At 46.2% G+C, this 17159-nt stretch overlaps 1 protein-coding gene across 1 annotated transcript in view; it reads left to right on the top strand.

The window, feature by feature from the left end:
* The first annotated feature begins 837 nt into the window (after window positions 1–837).
* The window catches only part of LOC132829169 (tyrosine-protein kinase JAK2-like), a 115906-nt gene continuing 99584 nt past the window's right edge, over window positions 838–17159 (top strand). Inside the window, exon 1 of the mRNA XM_060846514.1 lies at window positions 838–940. The gene's annotated coding sequence lies outside the window, so the exon portion shown is untranslated. The remainder of the gene's footprint in view (window positions 941–17159) is intronic.

Below are 17159 nucleotides of genomic sequence, written 5' to 3' on the forward strand. Positions count from 1 at the left end.
CTCCATGGCCAGTCCCTGGCCAAGCTGTTCCAGCTTAATTACAGCAACGGTCTCCACCCAGCAATGGAGGAAATCGCCCAGCTCTGAGCGGTTCATAAAAGGCAGGACATTCTAGACCCTGCTCCATCCATCTACCCTCAATTCTCACCATGGTGCTGGGAGGGAGAGTTGATAGCACTAACAGGTGGCATTTGCTCAGCAACAATCTGCTCAGTTTGGCTTCCAATTAAACCTGTTGGACTATAACCTGGTGTGTTGTAATCTTTAACTTTGTCCACTCCAGTCCAACACTGACATCTCCAAATCATTTCTTCTTTTTGATCTCATTATAACTTTGGTCCAAACGTGAACTCCAGAGGTGAGGTGAGAATGACTACCCTTGACATCAAGACAACAGGAGTCCTGACAAGGTGTCCTGACTGAAACGTCGACTCTCCCACTCCTCTGATGCTGCTTGACCGAGTAAGTTTTCCAGCTCCACATTTTGTCGACTCCATCAAGACAACATTTGACCAAGTGTGGCCTCAAGGAACCTGAACAAAACTAAAGTCAATGGAAATCAAAAGGAACTATCCAATGAACAAGAAACAAAGAACTGTGGATCATGAAAATCTCAAACAAAATCAGAAATTACTGAACTCGTTTACTCATAGCAGGACACTTCACAGTGTGAATGACCTCTGGAGTGCATAGCTATCATTATGTAGACTTGCACTGTTATGTAGGTTAAGGAGGGGAAGTTTAAGCCTGGTTAGAAGCAGGAAGCTGCTCAGCAATTGATGTCTCATTCATCCTGAACAGGAAGTCTAAGGCACATACAGTAATTGCGGCTGCTAAGTGCAGAACAGTCAGATACGGCATGGAGAGACTTCTATCCACTAGTTACTCTCGTCCTGAAATGTGGAAACCTCGCACAGTGTAGGAGACGGAACGTTTCAGGGTAAAGAAACTTTATTGCTGGCTTTACAATATTAAAATTGTAATATGTGTGTTTTGTAGATTGATGTAGAGTTTGCTCGCATATTTATTTATCAGACCGGCCTACGGACACTCATATACATACAAATAGACTTTAGTGCACAATCATTAGTGCATATGCTCACATATATGCTTTGACACAAACAAGTACACACACACACACACACACACACTCAACTCAGACACAAACACTCACACATGCACTCAAACATACACACACACAACACCAAACACATATACCACAAAATCAAATACATACACACACAGTGAAATGCTCACAGGCACTCAGATACAAAACTCACACAAAGCTACATTAAAACACACACGCGCGCACACACACATTCACACTCATTCGCACATATACTTTCCAATATGGATTCGTTGAACCAGAACAGGTAAACTTCGTTGTCTGTATTCCAGGATAATTTGACCTGATGTAGATGTTTCCTGACACAAACTGCAGCCAATAATGTGTTTTGAAGTGCAGTTACTGTTGTAGAGTGGAAATCATAATGGCGAACTGTTATCCATTCAGTTCCCACAACCAGCAATGTGAGCGCGAGCAGATAAGCAGCTTCTATTGATGTTAAGTGAGGAATTAATTATGACCGGGACATTAGGGAGAATGCTGTTTTATTTTCCCCCAGTTGTGATGTAGGATTGTTTACATCTAGCTGAATGGACAGGCAGGGCCTCAGCCTAATGTCCCTTCCAGATGGTGGTGCCTCTGACAGTGTGGCACTGCAGTAAGCGTGTGAGCCCCGATTCTGTGTTCGTGTCTCTAGAATGAGGGTGAACCTTGACCTTCTGACCCAGATTTGGCAATGAGTCGTAGCTGACATTTTTCAGCCTGACCTTCCACGTGACTGTTGTGCTCTTATAGGTAGCACTGGAGACTAGAGCAGGCAGGAACCCCCATTCAGACAGTGATCTGGGTGTAACTGGGCAGGCTGGATCAGATGCCCCTGTGAGATCTGCCTGCTTCACATACCCCTGAAAGCAGCAGATTAAAGATCAGGTGGGTTCTGAAAGGGAGAAGTGATGGACTTGCTCCTTTAGATCACCAACCAACCAATCAGTGAAGCTGGAAGTCTAACCACCCTTCCCTTCCATTTCCCCATTGTTTTGTTCAATCACTCAGTTGCAGCTTGAGTCTCAATGGACAGCACAGTTTACCCAGTCATTCTCACATTGCCTTTCCTTCTGCAGCTTGCTGTGTACTAATTGACTGCGGTCTTCTCCATATTAGACCATCCTATGAAAGTAGCTCAATAGCTAGAAAGCACTTTCGGACATCCTTTGGTCATGAAAGATGATCTACAAATTCAAGTCCCCCCTGTCAACTTCCCTGTTAATCCATGTTGTAAATGACTGGGCTTGAATTCAGATCAAGAATTTGTGTTAATTAACCATCCAATCCAAAAGTAACCTGGAAAGCTGATCGAAGGTTATGGTCTGCACCTACACATACACAAAATGGGTGAAGGAAAAAGAAAGAAAAACAGAGAAAAATGTATAGAAGGTTATGGTTTATTGTGAGGGGATTGAATACAGAGTATGGAGGTTATATTTCAGATGTATAGCTTATTGGAGAGATTGCATCTGGAGTCCTGTGTCATTTACTTATGGGAGGATGTTAATATATTGGAAGCAGTTCAAAGAGTGCTTACTAGATTAATACCTGGAACGAGAGGAGAGACAAGACTGACTAGGCATGTATCCTCTGGCATTTAAAGGTGACTTATAAAATCTTGCTGCGACCTGAGCAAGTGGACGTGGAAAGAACACTTCCTCTTGCAGGGGAATCTGGAACAAGGAGTCACAGTTTAAAACGTAGGGATCGCCACTTAAGACAGAGATGAGGAAGCTTTTCTTTCTGTCAGATGGTTGCAAGTCTTTGGAACTGCCGGCCCAGAAGGCAGTGCATGCAGAATTCTAAAATAGTTTTAAGGCTGAATTAGGTTGATTCTTGATTAGACAGAGGATGAAAGAGTATTGGAGTTCTGCAAGAATGTAGAGTTGAGGCTAAAATCAGATCAGACACCATCTCATTGATTGGACGAGCAGACTCGAAGGGCTGAATGGCCTATTCTTGTTCCTGCATTTCACTGGAGAGATCACCTCACTTCAACCTTGAGTTCTGTTTAACTTGCTCATAGACAGCAGTGTCAACCAGACCACGTAGACCCTGAGGTGAATAGACTTGGGAAATTGGAGAGTGAGTGCATTTGTTTTGGTGAGTCCTGCTATAAGCCTTGCCCCTCTCATCAGCTGACACATTGGCACTGAGAGGATTTTATCCAAACTTGATGCTGCTGCTATCCCTGGCTCTATCCCAATCCTGAGCCATTTACCCAGAGGGCAAAGAGACGGTGGGAATGTCTGTGGGCAGTGGGAAACGAGTTGATCCCGTTAATGTCCGTTAAAACCTGCAGCCGTAGGATGATGGGCTCATTGCAGTTGTCCTCCAGACTCCCAGAGGTGTTAAGGTGGAATGTAGGAGACAGTGAGGACTGTAGATACTGGAAACTAGAGTGAATCTGGAAAAGCATAGTTGGTCAGACAGCATCCAAGGAGCAGGAGAGCCAATGTTTCAGCCCAAATGGTTGTCTTTCCTGCTCCCCAGATGCTGTCTGATCTGCTGTGCTGTTCCAGCTTCACATCTATTGATTCTGGAGTTGAGTGGGAGTTGATTGATATTAGAAGTGACAGTAGCTGGGTGCAATACCTTCAAATTATGAACCCACTCTCATTCCTTCCCTTTCTTTTACCTGTCATCATATTCCTCTCTCCCCTCCCCCACCCCAGTGGGACCCCAGTCACTGCCCATTTCAAGTCCCCCAACCACTCCCTTTCTGATATGACCATCTTTGGCCTCCTCTGTTGCCAAAACAAACCACAGTTCCTATTGGAGGAACAACACCTTATCTTTCACCTAGGCACCCTACAGCCTGGAGGACGCAACTTTGAGTTCTCCAGTTTCAAATAACCTCCCTCCCCATCCCCTGACTCCCTTCCCAGCCCCTCCCCCTCCCTTCCACTGCTCTCTTCCACCAACCAGATTCATTCCTCCCACTGACCAACCAGGCCATACCTTCTACCTGTCTTCATCTATCTTCACTTCACCACCCTGCCCCCACCACTCCCTTTATCTGCTACTCCCCCCACTCCCAGCCCCAGTCCTGAAGAAAGGTTACACCTGATAGGTTGACTTCCCCACCTCCTGATGCTGCCTGGCTCACTCTGTTCTTCCAGCCTCCTGCCTGTCTACCCAGGATTCCAGCATCTGCAGTTTTTTTTGTCTCTTTCTGATCACTTAATCTGAACTATCATCATCCCTTCTCCCCAGCACCCTACACTCCATAATAAACCTCTCCAACGCTCCCATAAATGTTGCCTCCTCTGCACCACAGAAGCTCTGATAAACACAGAACATAGAACATAGAACAATACAGCGCAGAACAGGCCCTTCAGCCCTTGATGTTGCGCCAACCTGTGAACTATTCTCAGCTCATCCCCCTACACTATCTCATCATCATCCATGTGTTTGTCCAAGGACTGTTTAAATCTCCCTAATGTGGCTAAGTTCACTACATTGGCAGGTAGGGCATTCCACGCCCTTACCACTCTCTGAGTAAAGAACCAGCCTCTGACATCTGTCTTAAATCTGTCACCCCTCAATGTGTAGCTATGCCCCCTCGTATAAGCTGACATCATCATCCTAGGAAAAAGACTTTCACGGTCTACCCTAACTAATCCTCTGATCGTCTTGTATGTCTCTATCAAATCCCCTCTTAGCCTTCTTCTCGCCAATGAGAACAGACCCAAGTCTCAGAGTCTTTCCTCATAAGACCTTCCCTCCAGACCAGGCAATATCCTGGTAAATCTTCTCTGTACCTTTTCCAATGCTTCCACATCCTTCCTGTAATGGGGCGACCAGAACTGTACACAATATTCCAAGTGTGACTGCACGAGCATTTTGTAGAGTTGCAGCATGACATTACGGCTCCAGAACTGAATCCTTCTACCAATAAAACCCACCATGCCTCCTTAACAGCACCATCAACTTGGGTGGCAACTTTCAGGGATCTATGTACATGGACACCAAGATCCCTCTGCACATCCACAAAACCAAGAATCTTTCCATTGAGCCAGTATTCTGCCTTCCTGTTATTCTTCCCAAAGTGAATCACCTCACATTTATCTGCATTGAACTCCCTCATCCCAATTCTGCAGTATAGCTAAGTCCCCCTGTAACCTGTAACATTCTTCCAGACTGTCCACCACTCCAACTTTAGTGTCATCTGAAAACTTTAGTGTTATCCACCTATGCCTGCATCTAAGACATTTATAAAAATGACAAACAGCAGTGGTCCCAAAACGGATTCTTGTGGCTCACCACTAGTAACCGGACACCAGGCTGAATATTTTCCATCAACCACCTCTCGCTGCCTTCTTTCAGGAAGCCAGTTTCTAATGCAAACTGTGAAACACCCTCAATCCCATGTCTCTGTATTTTCTCCAACAGCCTACCATGTGGAACTTTATCAAAGGCTTTACTGAAGTCTATGTATACCACATCAACTGCCCTACCCATATCCACATGCTTGGTCACCTTCTCAAAAAACTCAATGAGGTTTGTGAGACACGACCTGCCCTTGACGAAACCATGTTGACTATCTCCAAACAAATTGTTACTTGCTAGATGTTTATAAATCCTATCTCTTATAATCCTTTCCAAAACCTTTCAGACAACAGACATAAGGCCTGTTGTAAAGAGCCATCTAGACTCGAAACGTTAGCTTGTTCTCTCTTTTTCGGATGTTGCCTGATCTGCTGTGCTTTTCCAGCTGCACACCTATGACCTAAGGTGGAATATAGTTGCCAGGCTTTGCAGACAACAGACCAAGGCCCAATGCTGCCTGTGAGTGTGGAGGCCACCCAACCTACTCAGCTTTGGGTGCAAAGGACATTGTCACTTTAAAGTCACATTCATTTACCTGCCAAGGGAACCTGGTGCTCCATGGGAGACACAGGGTCCAGCCTGGAGACCTGCTGGTGCCCTTGAATTTGCCCTCCAGCCACTCATTGACCGATTCAGTGGAAATGACAAAGAGGGGGAGAAAAAAACTCACAAAGATCAGCGGGTCCTGGGAATCAAAAACAACAAGGTTCTGAAGAAGGGCCACTGGATCCCAAAACGTTACCACTGCTTTCCCTCCACAGATGGTGCCAGACCTGCTGAGTTTTTCCAGCAATCTCTGTTGTTGTGTCAGTGGACATCACAGCTGGGTGTCTGTCCCCAGCACAATGCGACCATCTGGCCTCAATGGATCAAAGCTGAACAGGAAGAGAGAACCGTGCCCTCTGAGTCATTAACCATGTGTAAAATAGTTCTCTCAAAAAAGTGTATGACGCTTCTGGGGATGGCAGATGCTGAAAAGAGGTTGTACCTTGTGGGAGAGACTAGAAGGAGGGGACACTGTTTAAAACTGAGGGTTGTCCCATTTAAGATGGAGATGAGGAGGATTGATGTTCTCTCGGAGGTTCATAAGTCTTTGGAACTCTCTTCTCCAGAAATTGGTGGGGTTGGGTCATTGACAGAGATAAATAGATTCTTCACCAACTGGGAATCAAAGGTTATTGGAATCAGGCAGGAATGTCAGATCAACCATCACCTGACTGAATAGTGGTGTAGGCCACAAGATTGAATGGCCTATTCATGATGAAATTTGTTTGTTTGCATTTTTTGTTATTAGTTATGTTAAGGTTTAATGTGAACTAAAGTAACTAACCACTAACTCCTCATCTTCTTTCTGGTTAGTATGCCACAGGGTATAGTACTAAATCATAGAGGGTTGATGGATGATGGTGATGTTGGTGACATTGTTATGCACAGGAACAAGCCCTGTAGTACTGGTGGTAGTGCTGGAGACAGAGGGGATAGTGGTGATGGAGACAGTGGGGATGGGGATGGTTATGGTGAGAACAGTGAGAATGATGTTAGTGGAATCAGCGGGGATGGCAGGGGTGGGGATTGTGGAGATGGTGGGGATGGTGATGATGGTGATGATGGTGTAGACAGTGGGGATGGTGGAGACGGTAATGGTGGGGATGGTGATTGTGGGTATGGTGATGGTGTGAATGGTGATGATGGGGATAGTGATGGTGGGACAGTGAGGATGGTGGAGATGGTGTAGGTGGTGGGGATGGCGATGGTAGAGATGATGGGGATAGTGACACTGGCAATGATGGCAGAGTTGATCTTGCTCACTGATCCTAGGGAATGGGTCAAAAGTGTGCTGATAGTGATGTTATGAAAGGAATCTTGATAATTTTCTCAAAGGACTCTACCTTGTTGTGAGGTATCATCTCATTCCTTCATCAATGGAGATTCACAGCCACAGAACACCCTATAATTTAGCATTTTACTGAAACTAGGAGCAGGAGTCGGCCATTCGGTCCTTTTAGACTGTTCCACTCAATCTTATTGTCATATTCCTGCTTTCTCCCTATACATCATTTCAAATCTAAAAATGTATCAATCTCTTTCTTAAATATATTCAGTGACTTGGCCACCCCAACTTCCTGTGATAGATCAGCCCACAGGATGATTGGAAGGATCTAACTTGGCGTGAGATTGATTGTTGGGAAATACTGTGCTGCTGAAGGAGGATGCATTTCTCTAAGATCTATTCTCAGATCCGAAATAGAAATTCCAACCGCAAATGATCTAACTCTTCCAAAACCATTTCAACCTTTTCTCTGCCGCTCACCTACTTGAGCAAGAGAGTGTCCATGGAATTCAGCTTCCTAGAAACATTGAGCGTGGTCACTCAAGCTTCCATTGGCAAACCATCAGGGATGGACTGAGATGACAAGAAAAAGGGAATGTTGTTGGACCAGGAATCCAGAGGGTCCCAGGTGAATGCTGTGATTATGGCAACTGGTGGAATTCAATTCATTAATGAACTTCGAATTGAAAGCTGGTCTGTGGTTCATTAATGTTCTTTCGTGAAGGAAACCTGCTGCCCTTACTCAGTCTGGTCCACACGCGACTCCAGACCCACAGCAATGTGGTTGCCTTTTCACTGAAATGGCTGAGGAAGCCAGGCCGCTCAAGGGCAACAAGAGATGGGCAACAAATACAGGTTGTCCTGGCAACATCACAACCCACCAAAGAATACAAAAAGCGTCTGTGAGACACTCACCATCACAACCGTATTCCCACGGTCAACCTGATGGACTTGCTCAATGTTACAGGAAGCTTTTGTCACTTCTGAGTTCTGTGATGAAGGAGGGTGAACGAGAATAGGAAAGTGACCCAATCTCTAACCTCACTGCCTTGAGTAATAGGATTTTTCACAAACAGTGTCTGCTCATAGTAGGTGCCATCTCACCTTAGTCCAACAGTGGCACCTCCAAATCAATTGGGCAATACAAAGACAGGGTCACATTGGGAATGTCACCGGGGTTAATAACCTTAAACTGCAGGCTAATACTTTCGGGTCATAGGACTAAATCCAAACATGGCAGCTGGTGGAATTTCAAATTCTGGTGCTTTGTTGACAAGAAGAAACAGTTTGTTGGAAGAGAGGCATCATAAATTCGTCTCATCTTTGGACAAGCTGTTTGCACCGAATTTGTGCAGGAACTAAACTGGAGGGTGAGAAGATTTGAAATGGAGGTCTCTTGGTCTGTGTTGAGTTTGACGATCTCAACTCATTTCAGTCATGCCACCGTATTAGGATATCTTGAAAAGTGTTTCGTCCAGTGACTCCCCTTACACATTTGAGTGCAGTTAGAGTGTGTCACCACAAGCAGCAATGAGGTAAAGAAGCAGATTATTCACTTTAGTGATGGTGGTGCAGTGGCTTTGAGGAAGAATGGCATGGTGTTAATTAAAGGTGTGCAATAGAAATCAATTTAAATTTCAGTTATCAGAATAGTGGTATATGGGCGTTGGTTATTTCCGTGACGGGGTTTTTTAAAAACAGCTGAAACAATGATATAATCCAGAGAGTTGGTGACTGCAAAACCCTGGACTGTTAATGGACGGCAATGCTTATACCAGGGCTTTATAGCTGATCCAGTAAACATGACAATAATCAACAACTGATTTCAGATTAGGGAGGTTTACTTTAGATTGGAAGTTTTTTTAGAGCGTTTGGAGGAAATCTGCCTGAAGTCAGTGCAAGTTTTAGTTTTCTCTCTTCATAGGATTGTAGGGCAGGATGGGGAAGACACAGCCACTTCAAGAGATAAGTTTACATTTTGAAATTTCCAAACGCAGAGAGATTGGCTAGAAATCCGCAGGTTATTAGAACAAAGTAAAGGTAGTCTCGCAGAGTTGCTGAAGAGTTCATGTTGGTTTATTGATTCAATGAATCATCTCCACAGTTCATGGCAAAGAAAGTATAAGGAGTCATTTGAGTACTACCCAAAGGAGGTAAAAACAATGACTGCAGATGCTGGAAACCAGATTCAGGATCAGTGGTGCTGGAAGAGCGCAGCAGTTCAGGCAGCATCCAAAGTGCAACAAAATCGACGTTTCTGGCAAAAGCCCTTCATCAGGAATAAAGGCAGTGAGCCTGAAGCGTGGAGAGATAAGCTAGAGGAGGGTGGGGGTGGGGAGAAAGTAGCATAGAGTACAATGGGTGAGTGGGGGAGGGGATGAAGGTGATAGGTCAGGGAGGAGAGGGTGGAGTGGATAGGTGGAAAAGGAGATAGGCAGGTCGGACAATTCCGGACAAGTCATGGGGACAGTGCTGAGTTGGAAGTTTGGAACTCGGGTGAGGTGGGGGAAGGGGAAATGAGGAAACTGTTGAAATCCACATTGATGCCCTGGGGTTGAAGTGTTCCGAGGCGGAAGGTGAGGCGTTCTTCCTCCAGGCGTCTGGTTCTTACTTGTCCAATAGTAACACTAGGTGAGATCTTAACAAATGTCACTGCGCTAGTAATCCAGTCGGTGAAAGTGAGGACTGCAGACCCTGGAGATCAGAGTCGAGAGTGTGGTGTTGGAAAAGCACAGCAGGTCAGGCAGTATGTGAGAAGCAGGGGGATCGATGTTTCAGGCATAAGTCCTTCATCAAGAAGTACACACACACACACACACACACACACACACACACACACACACACACACACACACACACACCATCCCTACTCACTGAAAACTGCCCAGGAAACTGTAGCCGTTTCATTTCATGAGTAGCTGCTGGGTTACTTTAGGGGAATTTATACTTGTACTAATGTTTCAAGGAAATCTGAAGTGAGGCAACTTCTTATTTATGGTAAATGCAGTTCCCAAAGACCGCACCATGTGTTTTGATGACTGCAATGTAATATTGTTCACATTGGTTTCTGGCTTCACAACATAGAGTGACTAATGGTGAACTCTGTTTTCTGAAAGAGCAGGTCATTTGGATTGAGAGCTCACACAGTGGTTCAGTTATCGATAAAATCACTACAGTCCTGTTGAGCTGCTTTCTCATTACAGAGAGATAACTGATGATGCATTTAACCTGACTGTCACCACAAGTCAAGGCATGGGGAAAAGGAGCTGCTGAGTAACTTCAACTGGCAGAGGAACTGAGCCCATGTTTTTGGGGCCACACTGTGCCACAAGCCTACCATCTATCCAACTGGCAAATTCCCAAATCCACTGTAATCCCAGAAGACTGTAGGCTGCTCCTTCATCAGAGACAGAGAGAGAGAGAGAGACAGCTCCTGGTGGTAAGTTTGACCTGAGGGTCACATACCTTAGGCAAAGTTGAAAGCTGCATAATAACCTTAGCCGATGCAGGAATGGCAGCCACGGTGCAATTCATGAAAGCACTGTGGGCAAAGTGAGAGGAAGCTGGGTTTTTTTTCCCCAATCTGTGCTGGGCCAGTTGTAATTGTCAATTTCACTGAAAGGGAATTAGCTGGCTTTGCCATTCTGAGTGCCAGCCTCTGCAGATGTTCCCACATCCGGGCCTGCCATTCTGCCCGAAGACTTCACCCGCATCATCGAAGATGATGGATGGTCTGGGGAGGGGCTAACAGCGAACTGGTTTCCATGTCCACACTCCTGGTGGACATGGTCAAAGTCATCAAGCTACATGATACCTTCAGCACCCCTGCAGACGGAGCGCAGTGTAGATACACCTGCTCATGGCCAGACAGGTCTATCCGCTCAAGAATTGATTTCCTGCTCGTGTCCCGTACGTTCTCAGTCAGGTCAAGTTGGTGTTCCTATCTGACCACTGCCTCCTGCTGGCCATTTGTCACATCCAGGTCAACCAGTAGCCAGGCAAGGGAACTTGGAAGCTGAACGTGAAACTGGTCACCCCAGAGGAACCCAAAAGGGACTACTCAGGTTGGAGAACCATGAAACCGCTCTTTGAGTCTCCAACAGACTGGTGGGAGACAGACAAAGGGAACATCAAGAGTTCTTTATCCCCAAAGGTGTTCAGAAGGCAAGAGCAAGAGATTGGGAAAGCCACTCAGAACCTGCTTATGGGGGTCGATGTCACAGAGGATCTCCAGGAGGTGAAGACACCTGCCTCGGAGGCCTCCAAGATAATGTTCCAGTCCAGAGTCCATACCGTGGAGCAGGACGAGATATGTTCGCGTTTCTTCTTCCAGCAGGTTCACAGGGAGGGCTCTGTGCTCAGCAGCCTGAAGGAGGAAGATAGCTCAGTAACATCACCTCAGTATGACATCCTGAGGATCAGCAAATTCTTCTACACAGGTCTGTATGACACGAAGCCCACAGACAGCACGACCTCCCAGTCGTACCTGTCTGCTATCACAGAGGTCTTAGACGACAGCACATGGAAGGGGCTGGACCAGCCGCACTTTCTGGATTAGCTGACCAAGGCTCTCATGCTGTTAGAAAAGAATAAAACTCCTGGAAGCCCACTCTCTCCTGCCTTCTGTGTGTGTGCTGTAATAGAGCCTTTGACTGAGTCCATCAGGAAGGATGCAAGCCTGAGAGGGGTGACTATTCCAGGTAGTGGGGAGGGGCCTGCAGCTCAAAGTCCCCCTGGATGTGGATGGTGTCACTGTGTTCTGCTTGGATCCTCTGTCAGTGCTCAGACCCATGAGCCTCTGTGACCAGTTCAAACTGGCCTCGGGAGCTGAGGGAAATCGAGGCAAGAGCAAGGCCATGTTCTTAGGGATCTGAGCAGACCAATCCTCTATCCCCTTCACCGCCAGCACAGATGATCTGGAGGTGCTGGGAACATGCTTCAGAGGAGCTGGAGCATGTGCAAAATTTTTGGTGGAGTGCATCACCAAGGTGAGGCAGAAACTGGGCATTTGGAGCACTGCTCCCTCTCCATTGCAGTTAAAACCCTGGTCACCAGGTAAGAGGCATTCTCTCTGTTGTACAAAATGGTGCCATTACAGTCAACCTCTTAACCTGGAGGTCTAAGATGGACTGTGTATACAGCGATACCATATACAAAACTCTGGATAATGGCGGAAGAACGTACCCAACACTACCCTCATCCTGATGGCCACCTTTGCGTATGACTGCATCAAGCTGTGCATAGACCCTTGGTACACAAACACCAAGTGTCACTACATACTGAGGATCTACCTGTCTCCAGGGTTGTGAAGGATGAGACTGGCCACGCTGCCGCAGAACACTCGAAGTAGTTGGACTGTTCCATTTCATGTGTCCCCTGTGGAGAAATGAACGCAGAGAAACACTTTTGATCATAATCCACCAGGACATGGTCAGCATGTGGTGTCCTCGAGACCCTGAGGGAAAAGGAGAGGGTGGATACTGTTGCGTGGTTCCCTGAGCAGACTGTCAAAGTCATTCAGCAGAATGCCTCATCGCCAGAACATCCCAACAAGCTCCAAGACATCGCTCAGCTGGTGGTGAGACGGGCAGGCCTGTCAGATCCTTCATGTGTAGCCGGACTCTCTGCCACAGCAGAGAGACAGTCACGGATCTCCTTGCGGAATATGCCTTTGCAAAGGAAGTTTGGAGGAAGATGCAATGGTTTTTGTCAAGTTTCGTCTCGAGCAGCTCCGAGATGTGGAGGTTTGTGCTGAATGGTGTGCTCTCTGGGGCACACTCTGAGACAAGCATTGACTGTTCCTGCAGGACTATCCACTCAGTGAAAGATGTCCTTTGGTCTGCCTGAAACCTGTTGGTCTCCCAGAGCAAGGAGTTGACCCCGACCGAGTGCTGCAGACTGGGACATTCCAAGGTCGAGGACTATGTGCTGAGGGATACACGAAAGCTCGGAGCAGCTGCCACCAAGGCATAATGGGGAAAGACTCCTGTCTGAGGGCTTCCTGCTGAAGGTAAATGAGGGTCTGTCCAGTTATCAGACCCTCTCTTGGTACCTCAAATGCAAGTCAATTTGTTAATTCAAGTAAGGGATGCCTTTGGTTTGTTTGGATAGAGTCAAACTTCAATGATTGTTTGTTTCCTTGATGTGCTACTGTACAGAACTGAACTGCATTTGGCGCTATGCATGTACATGAAGATATTTTCTATAAGTAATGTATTTTTTGAAATCAAAAATTGAAGGTGGTGGAGACTGTACAATTACAGCATTTAAAGACATCTGGATAGGTATATGAGTAGGAAGGGTTTAGAGGGATATGGGCCAAATGCTGGCAAAGGGGATTGGATTAATTTAGGATATCGGGTCAGCATGGACAAGTTGGACTGAAGGGTCTGCTTTGATAGAGTACATGACTATGACTGCAAATCTGTAACTCTGAGATCCCAGCAGACACACAGTAAGTGTGTTGGAGCCAGTAGTGCAAAATGATCATTGCTGCTAAAGTCAGGATCTGTTGGTGCATGAGAAGGTGATGGTAAGCGACTTTCTTGAGCTGCTGGACTCCATACAGGGTAGGTAGACCCACAATGCCCTTAGGAAGGAAATTCCAAGATTTTGACAACAGATACATGGGAACACCACCACCTCCAACTTCCCGTCCAAGCCACTCACCATCCTGACTTGGAAATACAGTATATCGCCGTTCCTTCAGTGTCACTGGGTCAGAGTCCTGGAAATCCCTCTCTAAGGGCATTGAGGGTCAACCCACAGGACTGCAGTGGTTGAAGAAGGAGAGGTGCTGGTGTTGGACTGGGGTGGACAAAGTCAGGAGTCACATGACACCAGGTTATAGTCCAACAGGTTTTGTCAGGTGAAGGAGCAGCGTTTCGAAAGCTTATGATTTCAAATAAACCTGTTGGACGATAACCTGGTGTCCAAAGTTAAAAATCACACATCACCAGGTTATAGTCCAACAGGGTTATTTGGAAGCACTAGCTTTTGGAGCGCTGCTCCTTCATCAGGTGGGTGTGGAGTATAAGATTGTAAGACACAGAATTTATTGCAGAAGTTTACAGTGTGATGTAATTGAAATTATATATTGAAAAAGACCTGGATTGTTTGTTAGGTCTTTCATCTTTTAGAATGGGCATGTTGGTTTCAGTTCTTTCACACGCAAATCACAGAACATTTAAAAGTTACATTCTCAAGTGAACTTTAACAATTGATGTTATATCGGCCCAGATATAACATCATTTAAAGGTATGAGCTTCCCTGTGTGAGACAATATTCAGACTGATTCTAATCTAAAAAAGGGATTTACAAAATCTTACATGGATTCATGCAGTTTTTGAGCAAAGTAAAATGTAATTCTGCAAGTACAAATTCACCCCACAAAGTTATATGTGTGTGTGTGTGACCGTGTGTGTGTGTGTGTGTGGGGCGGGGTGGGCAGGGTTTATGAATGTCTGTGAGAGTGTGTGTATATGTGTGTGAGTGTGAGTGTAAAGGGGTATAGGTCTGTGAGAGGATGCGCGTATGGGTGGGGGCTGTATGTATGAGTATATGAGAGAGGATCTGTGTGAGTGTATGGGTTTACAGGAATGTCTGTGTGTCTGTAGGAGTGTGTGTGTGTGTGTGTGTGTCTGTGTGAACAGATCCTGTGTATGCATAGGTCTTGTCCATAGGATATCCATAGAATGTGTCATTCTTGGACGCATGCATCTCCATCAAGGATGGGCACCTCAACACTTCACTCTACTGCAAACCCATGGATAACCTCACAATGCTACATTTCTCCAGCTTCCACCCAAAACAAATTAAAACAGCCATCCCCTACGAACAAGCCCTACGAGTACACCTGATCTGTTCACACGGTGACTCAGTGGTTAGCACTGCTGCCTCACAATGCTAGGGACCCAGGTTCAATTCCCATCTTGGGCAATTGTCTGTGTGGAGTTTGCACATTCTCCTGGTGTCTGTTTGGGTTTCCTCCGGGTGCTCCGGTTTCCTCCCACAGTCCAAAGATGTGCAGGTCAGGTGAAATGGCCATGCTATATTGCCCATTGTGTTAGGTGCATTAGTCAGAGGTAAATGTAGGGAATGGGTCTGGGTGGTTGCTCTTCAAAGGGTCAGTGTGGACTTGTTGGACTGAAGGGCCTGTTTCCACACTGAAGGGAATCTAATCTAAAAAAAACGTGACGGGCACTTGGAAGAACTCAGGGATGCCCTCATAAGAACGGGGTAGGATGCTCTACTCATCGACGGCCAGTTCCGACATGCCACAGCGAGAAACCGTACTGACCTCCTCAGGAGACAGACACGTGCTGCAACCATCAGGATACCCTTCGTTGTCCAGTACTTCCCAGGAGCCGAAAAACTACGCCATGTTCTTCGTGACCTGCAACACATTATCAATGAGGATGAGCATCTCACCAAGACCTTCCCCACACCTCCACTACTTGCCTTTAAACAACTGCCAAAGCTCAAACAGATCATTGTTTCTAGCAAACTGCCCAGATCTCAGGACAACTCCATACAACCCTGTCATGGTAGGCGCTGCAAGACGTGTCAGAATGTCGACATAGATACCACCATTACACATGGGGACATCTCCCACCATGTACGTGGCAGGTACTCATGTGACTCAGCCAACGTTGTCTATCTCATATGCTGCTGGCAAGGATGCCCTGAGGCATGGTTTTTGGGACCAAGCAGAGGCTACAGCAACAGATAAATGGGCACCGCACAACAATCAATAGACAGGAGGATTTCCTCCCAGTTGGGGAACACTTCAGTGGTCCGGGACATTCGACCTCGGACCTTCGGGTGACCATCCTCCAAGGTGGACTTCGGGACAGGCAGCAGAGGAAAGTGGCCGAGCAGAGGCTGATAGCCAAGTTTGGTACCCATTGGGAGGGCCTCAACTGGGACCTTGGGTTCATGTCACATTACAGGTGACCACCATTGCACTACACACACACACACACACACACACACACACTTTCCTACAGACCCATACGCTCACACATATGCCCCCACACCCACACACGCTCCCTCTCACAGACTTATACCCCTTTACACTCACACACACACATACACACTCTCACAGACACTCATAACCCCCGCTCCCCCACACCCCACATGCACATATAACTTTGTGTGGTGAATTTGTAAATGTAGAATTACATTTTACTTTGCTCAAAAACTGCATGAATCCATGTAAGATTCTGTAAATCCATTTTTTAGATTAGAATCAGTCTGAACATTGGGGCACAGACAGTCTCACACAGGGCACCTCACAACTTCAATGGATTATCTGGGCCGACACAACATCAATTGTTAAAGTTCACCTGAGAACGATCTTATAGTCCACAACCACCTGATGAAGGAGCAGCACTCCAAAAGCTAGTGCTTCCAAATAAACCTGTTGGACTATAACCTGGTGTTGTGTGATTTTTTTAAACTTTGTCCACCCCAGTCCAACACCGGCATCATAACCTAGTGTCATGTGACATCTGACATGTTTCAAGAAGGCAGCTCACCCCCACCTTCTCAAGGGCAACTGGGGCTGGGCAATAAGTACTGGCCCAGCCAGTCACACCACAACTAGCGAGAGAATTTTTAATGCAAACCTGCCAGCCAACAGTAATTACTAATATTTGGTTGGTTGCAAAATGTGCCTTGAGGTTGTATAAACAAATGCACGTCTTGTTTTGTCACTCTATCAAACAGCTTTTCTTTTGAGTTTGTGTACTCACTATTGACATGAAGCTGCTCCTGATTTCTAATCAACATCTCAGTCAGGAAGAGGCTGTTGGTCCCATTTTCCTGTGAGTTGGCTCTGACTTAACCTTCATCTTTCCGCTTCATTCTGGGGTTTAGCAAAGA

This window comes from Hemiscyllium ocellatum, chromosome 28 (genome assembly GCF_020745735.1).
Source record: "Hemiscyllium ocellatum isolate sHemOce1 chromosome 28, sHemOce1.pat.X.cur, whole genome shotgun sequence".
Lineage (NCBI taxonomy): Eukaryota > Metazoa > Chordata > Chondrichthyes > Orectolobiformes > Hemiscylliidae > Hemiscyllium > Hemiscyllium ocellatum.